General features: G+C 35.7%; 1 pseudogene; it reads left to right on the top strand.

Moving 5' to 3' along the window:
* The first annotated feature begins 3,097 nt into the window (after positions 1-3,097).
* Positions 3,098-4,465, top strand: LOC139857801 (uncharacterized; annotated as a pseudogene).
* The last annotated feature ends 2,982 nt before the right edge of the window (positions 4,466-7,447 follow it).

Here is a 7,447-nt window from a genome sequence, read left to right as displayed (position 1 = left end):
CGGTTAGTTGTTTCGGGTTCGGGTTTGTGGCCCTTTGGACTCGAGTTGTGTGTTGGAGTGCTCATGTTGTGATGTTTTCATAAATAATGTGAGGTATCACAAGGCGTCGTGGCTTGTGGAATCTGTGTTGGGCTACGTGTCTCAATTTTAGTCAAGAAGAAAAGTGTATGGGCAAGGTCTCTTCGGTTGATGTGTCGTGTTCACGGATTTACAGGAAGAAGAAGCCAGAGGAGGGGTGGTCTGTGAGTGTGATGTCTCGATTCCCTCTTCCTCGATGAAGAACAACTTTTTTGTTCTTCTCTCGTTCCTGAATGACTATTAAGTTATTAGGGTGTAATGCAAATTTCATAAGCCGATTACTAAGGACAAAAAGGCGAGTGTTGAGGAGAAGTGCTTGCGTAAGAAAATGAATAACTTGTTTGAAGGGGATGGTTCGTTAGGTTTCATTCTTTCGCTTGTTAGTTTAGATTTGTTGGCGGTTTGCGTATTTGTTTAGAACTTTTTTCTACTTTTCCTTTTTGTTGTGTTGGTTGGTATTTGGTTTGCACTTGTATTGTTTCTATTTTGTCCGTATTTTTTTATGTTTATTTATGAAGGATTTCATACTAAAATGTCATTATCATGACGGTATATGGTTGTCTTTTCAAAATTGAGAGTTTTAGTACTGTCGTGGACCTAAAAACAAAATGTTTCATTTAATATTTCTTATTTAAGTAAAAAAAAAAAAAAAAAGAAATTTTCTAATGACAACCCTTAGGTTTGTCATTAAGAGGTAACTTCCAACTAATTTCCCTTTACAATTCAAAACTTCCGTCCCTAATTTTTAACTGCTATACCCACGTCCAGAATTTCCCCAAAAAGTCAATGTCTCATTTCCCTTTTATTTATTAAATGAAAATAAAAGGTTTTAAATAACTTCCCAATTTTCCATCGTGTTACAGTTTTCTGTTTTTTGGATTCAATCACAATTGAAACTTGTGCAGTATCGATCATCTAGTATCTTTGTACCTCGTCATATTTATACGTAATTCTTCTCATAAAGTGAAGGGGTTTCTAACAGTACACGTGTGAACGTTATACGTGATTAGGATCCTAATCCAAAAACAGAGATGATCATGATCAAAATAATATATTTGACAAAATAAAAATACTATAATAAGGGTGCCCAACAAGAACATATAAACTTGATAATAGTTCTTTGAAACTGGTAGTTTAATCCTTCATCACGAGTCAAATCCTTTTTCATTTTCTCAGACATATTAAACGACATATTACAAATGTCGACTACAATTTCCTTGTAGTCACACTTGGTTTTATAAAAATTAATTATAATTTTATTTTATAATTACAAATTAAAAGAATACAGAACGAACCTGAACAATGAAAAAAGTTGTGATGAAAATGGTGTTGAAGTGATGGGATAGTGGAGAATATGGAGTTATTTAGAACCTTTTTTCTTTCATTAAACAAAAAAGGATGGAAATGAGACATTGACTTTTTGAGGAGGAATTTGACGTGGAAGTTACAGTTTTGAATTGTAAAGAGAAATTAGTTGGAAGTTAGTTCTTAATGACAACCCTAAGGTTGTCATTAGAAAATTTCAAAAAAAAAAAAAATTTGCGCAGTTGATTCATGTGATTTATACTATCATGTTGGATGCATGTAAGAGTATTTTTATTTTTTTTTTCATATTCTTTACAACTCAATCTTTTTCAATCACTCTTTAGTCTTTGCTCTTTATCATAATAAAAACCGAAACTAAAAAGCCTCTTTCACTCTTATGTTCTTTTACCTTTTTCATTTCTCCCACCACTAATCTTCAATCTTCAATCTTCAATCAATAAGATTACAGACATAATATTCTACCAAAATTTAAAATCACCCGAAACTCTTGTTATTTTAGACATATTTTACCAAAATTTAAATCACCCAAAAACATATATTAATATTAAACCTCTAAGAACATATACATATATATTCTAACTTTGAGCAACCGAAACATTGGTGACCTCGTAATTCTCCGACGGGTAACCGTAATTCTTTTTATACCATCGTTATTTTGTATTGATTTCGTTGGTGGTACATATGGATCGTCTGTGTGGATATTGAAGTCGCAGATCTCGTAGGATTTAAACTTATGGGGACTTCTTCTCCAGGTTAAAAACCCAGCAAATAATAGTCACAACCGCCATGGTTGTAGATATCGAGTGCTTTATAAGCTTGCTATATGCCTATGAAGAATCACCATGGAAGTAGAAATCGAGAGGCTGCAGACATGATGACGTGAATATCAAAATCTTCAGTTTAAGTCAATGAGGTAAGTTCCGTTAATTTTGAAGGTTTTTGATTGATAACTGTTGCAGTTTAGTTGTTGGAATAAAAACAAGAAATGTCTCATTGTTGATTTTTAGTGTCTTTTTTTTTATTAAGAGTTTAGTGATGGGTTTTGACAATTTAGTTGAATATATAGAACTGGGTTTTGAGTTCAAGATATGTGTTTATGTAAGTGTTTGTTGAGGAACCAGATTTGCTGGTTATTTTGTTGACCCACTGAAATCAAACCTAGGGGAAATGATTAATTTAGGATTTATGGAATGATTGTTGGGGATTGATTAATTCTCAGTATATGAAAAGTTTGTTTGATAGTTAGACGTTTGATTTTAATTTGTTAGTGGTGATTAGAAAGAAAAAGTCCCCATTGATCTTTGCTGGGTTTTTAACCTGGAGAAGAAGAAAAAGAGAAGAAGAAACGGAAAAGAAAAATGAAGAGAAACAGTAAATGACGTTATTACCCTCACTTGCATCGAACATGACGTAACCGACATTTTTAACGCCTGTAACTGACAAGGACCACTCACACCCATTTTGTAAACCACATGGACCAACCACCCAAAAAAAAGTTCATGGACCAACGACTTCATATGATGTAAACAACTTGGACCAACCGCACAATTTTCTCAAAAAAGAAAATATAAGTCATTTCTTTAAAAAGACAATTAACTTTCAACTGAAATTTTTGTCTAAATCGTTTTATGCAATTTCCCTCAATCTGATTTCGTTGAAAACGAAAGTTTTCGGCGGTGGTGACTGGTGTCTGATGTCTGGTGGTAGTCTGACGGAATCAGATGTTCTGCTTAACAATTCTTCAACTAGTAAGCAAATATTAATCAATTACATAATCTTATTACCGCCACTATTCGATAAGCTCACAGACGAGCTATTAATTGAAATCCTAATTCGTCTCTTTAAAACCAGCTAATCTCTGTACATGCGTTTCATCTCGCTTTCGTTCGTTAATTTCAAATTTATTTTTCATCAAATGTTAGATTAATCATCATAATCAGAATCATTATCCTTTCAAGAATATCCCTTTACTCTTTATTATCAATCAAAACCTACATATCATAACAGGATCCGTCCTATCATGGGATCAATTTGATATTTGAATCTCCCATTTTCGAGTCTCCTTGTTTTTAACTTATCTTTGGTTGCTTATAACACGAACTAGAGCAACACGCTTTGCAATACTTAGCTCTGAATAACGGATTAGTGTTGTGTTGCACAACTTCAAGTAGTCCCATCATTTTTATCGTTTGTAATCCTTTAACGAAACATTATTTTAGGCTGCCTTCGCCTCCTAGTAATGTTATAACTGTTTATATAGGGTTTATATGTTATCCACAATATGATTATGATGATGGAAGGGTTACCAGCTTAGAGGTGGTTAGAATTGAAACTGTTAACTCCGATTCAGGCATTTATCAAGGACATTAAAATTGGAAGTATTTTGTTCAGGAAGATGGACTGAAGAGTACTATGTGCCGAGTTGTAGTTCTGATCATGAATTGTTGTTTTATGATTGGGATTACATGTGTCCTATTGCTGTGGCGTGGAACGGTTTGTTACTTTGGTATCCACTTTCAACTTGTGGTATATTTACTTACGATCCTCATAATGGTGAATGTAGAACCATTGAGCTTCCACGTGAGATTAGTAAGCCAATAAGGCTTGTAAGCATTTCTTAGGGGTGTCAAATGGTTTGATTCGGTATGCTAATATTTCTTGGGATAATTCGAGTTTTCGAGTGTGGAAGGTTAAGGATTATGGTAACGGTGAGGACTCATTGTTGTTACATAAGTTCATTTGGATGAAATGGAATCTACGGATCCATACATTAACAAGACTCTATGGGCTTGCTTTTAACACATCCACTTAATCATGATATTGTTTTCTTCTGGTGCCAGTCGTTAAGTATTGTTGTGGAGTATAGTATGCGGCACAAGCTTTTGAAGTTACCGTGTTTTATTCAACATGTTAAGATAATCAGTCTTTTGAGCCCTATGTTCTTCCCCTTCATATTTCCTTCCTGGCCTATTGCACTTCCTTCCATTGAGCAGCATGACCCGAGCTATTTAATTTAATATTGGGTGTTAATGATACGCGTAACGTATACCCCTATTCGTTACCCGTAAATCACACATAGTAGCAGCTGCCGTCCGATCAGTGCCCACGCTCAAGTATGTTGCTCACGGCAGACGGGAGCCGTATGACGTTTAGATAACGTCATCATCCAAACCTTTTGTAAGACCAGATCCGTCATCCGTGACCCGTGGAAGTGTACACAAAAGCCCGTCAACCGGCAGTGTGTACACATAAGCCCGTCAACCGGCAGTGTGTATACATAAGCCTGTCAACCGGTAGTGTGTACACATATGCTACTGTAAATCTCAAGAAACACACATGACAAGTCACATCACAATGAATGAGAACTGATACTTTATCTCTCTAAAAGTATCCTCTCACAACTCACTTATCAACCCAGTCACTCGCTTCATACCTGAGTTGAATACATCCAGATTAGTTGGACGCCACCCCTTCGAGATCCTCATCTCCAACAGGGTTATTTACGTTATCCGGACCGGAGTGTGAACAACTAATCGCCAACATTCAACCCTAAGTAATCTTTACACTAGAGACTATTACCGGTGAACAACTATAGCCAACATTCAACCCTAAGTAATCTTTATACTAGAGTCTATTATCGGGAACTGATCCTTAACCGGTTGACAGAAATACGCTTGATAAGTGAATATATATGGATTAGTGGATTACAACTTTGTATTGTTGAGATTATTTATTAATTGTAACGGTTTGAACTTTTTACAGGAGGATAAAAAATTTTTCAACGAATTACCAGATGAAGTTTTATCGTTAATAGTTTCTAAACTGCGTCTTAATAAAGCCCTTGCTACACACAAAGTATGCTCTAGATGGACCATTCTATAGCGCAACCGGTCAAATTTTGATTTCGACGGCTTTAGATTTTTCATAAGGTCTATGAAAATAAAGATTTACTGAGGTTGAAGTTCAAAGGGCAAGTTAACTATCTCCTCCACTATCTTGAAGAAATTCCGTCATAGAACAGTTTAAGATCTGTTACGATCTAAGCATATTCGATTTCATAGACGTTAACCGTTGGATACGATTCGCTTTAAAGAAGAACGTTCATATTCTCGAATTAGATCTGTTTAAAAATGAAGGTGAAGAACGTGCGGATAACTACACCCGTTCACTTCCATCTCTGACTCGTGATATTCCTAAATCCTAACCCACTGTCCCTTCTAAAAAAATGGATTTTTTCTACGTGAATATAAATGAATGCACCTTAAACCATCTCCTAGACAACTCACCTTGTCTTGAAACCATAAGTCTAATTCAGGGTTGTGTTTTTCATCATGTTCAGTTTGGTGGTTGGCGTCTTCTTAAGCTGAAACATATAGATCTGATCGATTGCGAGAAGGTCGATTCTGTTTCTTTTAACGATTTTAAACTTGAAAAACTCACCTCTATGGGCCGAAGAACAGATGTGCGTTTCCGTCGTCTTCCGAGGCTTAGAAGTCTACAGATTGGTACATGCAACGTATGGTGGCGTGATAACGTTTTTTCGCAATACTCCGATTCCCGCATTCAACGACTTCACCTGGAGATGAGTATCATGAAGGTTGTTATTTTTTTAATAAATTATTATGATTTATGATTCGTAACTAATTAAACTCTGAAACTGATAATTTATGTATTGGTTAATTAATCACTTTCACAATCTTATTAGTTACATATCATAAAACGTAAAACATAATAAGAAAAATTAACAAGCTTCATGATACCTATCTCTAGGTGAAGACTTTCAATGCGGGGAATCTGAGTCTGGCGGAAAACGTTATCAAGACACCCTATGTTGCATGTACGAATCTGTATGCTTCTAAGCCTCGGAAGATCACGAAAACGCACCCCTGTTCTTCGGCCCATATAGGTGAGTGTTTCAAGGTTGAAATCATAAAAAGAAACAGAGTCGACCTTGTCGCAATGGATCAGCTCTATATGTTTCAGCTTAAGAAGAAGACAACCACCAAACTGAACATGTTGAAAAAGAAAACCCCGAATTAGACTTAGGGTTTCAAGACAAGGTGAGTTGTTTAGGGTGCATTCATTTATCTTCACGTAGAAGAAATCCATTGGGTCAGAGATGGAAGTTAAAGGGTGTAGTTATCCGCCAGATCACGTTCTTCATCTTCACTTTTGAACAGATCTAAATAAAAAATATGAATGTTCTTCTTTAAAGCGAACCGTATCCAATGGTTTACGTCTACGGAATCGAATCTGCTTAGATCGTATCGGACCCTAAACTCTTCTATGACGCAGTTTAGTTCAAGATAGAGGAGGAGGTGGTTAACTTGCTTTTTGAACTTCAACCTCAGTAAATCTCTATTTTCAGAGACCTTTTGAAAACTTCTAAAGCCGGCGAAATCAAAATTAGACTGGTTACGCCATAGAAAATTCCATCTAGAATGTAGGCGTCTTTAAGACACAGTTTAGTAACTATCAACGATAAAACTTTATTAGGTAATTCGTTGATAAAATTTTTATCCCCGTGCAAAAAGTTCAAACTGCTTTTAATTATTGATCTCAATAATACAAAATTTTTATCCCCCTGCAAAAAGTTGGGGCCACTTTCCAAGCTTGAGTTCTTGGGTGCATCTTCTAACTTCTTTCATGGTACAATCACCAAATCACATGTTACAAATCTTTCTCATTTAGTTTACCTTGATCGTGAAAACTCGGGAGTTATTTCCCTGGTTGGCTGAAAAATCAAAACAACTTTTATGTGCTTGATATATTTGATACTGGAATCATTGATTATATCCCCACTTGGTTCTGTGAATCTTTAGATCTGGGTATCCGTTACTTAAATCTTTCTTCAAACCAAATCCGTGGGATGGTACCAAAATTGATTTCGGGAAATTTACCAATAATTGATATGAGCTCGAATAACTTCACGGGTAACATACCATTGTTTCCTCTTGACACCATTGCACTGATACTCAATGATAACATGTTCACCGGGTCGATTTCTTTAGTGTGTAACCTGACTATTTTAAACCGCCTGGAT

This window comes from Rutidosis leptorrhynchoides, chromosome 7 (assembly GCF_046630445.1).
Source record: "Rutidosis leptorrhynchoides isolate AG116_Rl617_1_P2 chromosome 7, CSIRO_AGI_Rlap_v1, whole genome shotgun sequence".
Taxonomy (NCBI): domain Eukaryota; kingdom Viridiplantae; phylum Streptophyta; class Magnoliopsida; order Asterales; family Asteraceae; genus Rutidosis; species Rutidosis leptorrhynchoides.
Note: the sequence above shows the minus strand (reverse complement) of the source record. Positions and strands in the feature narration are given on the sequence as shown.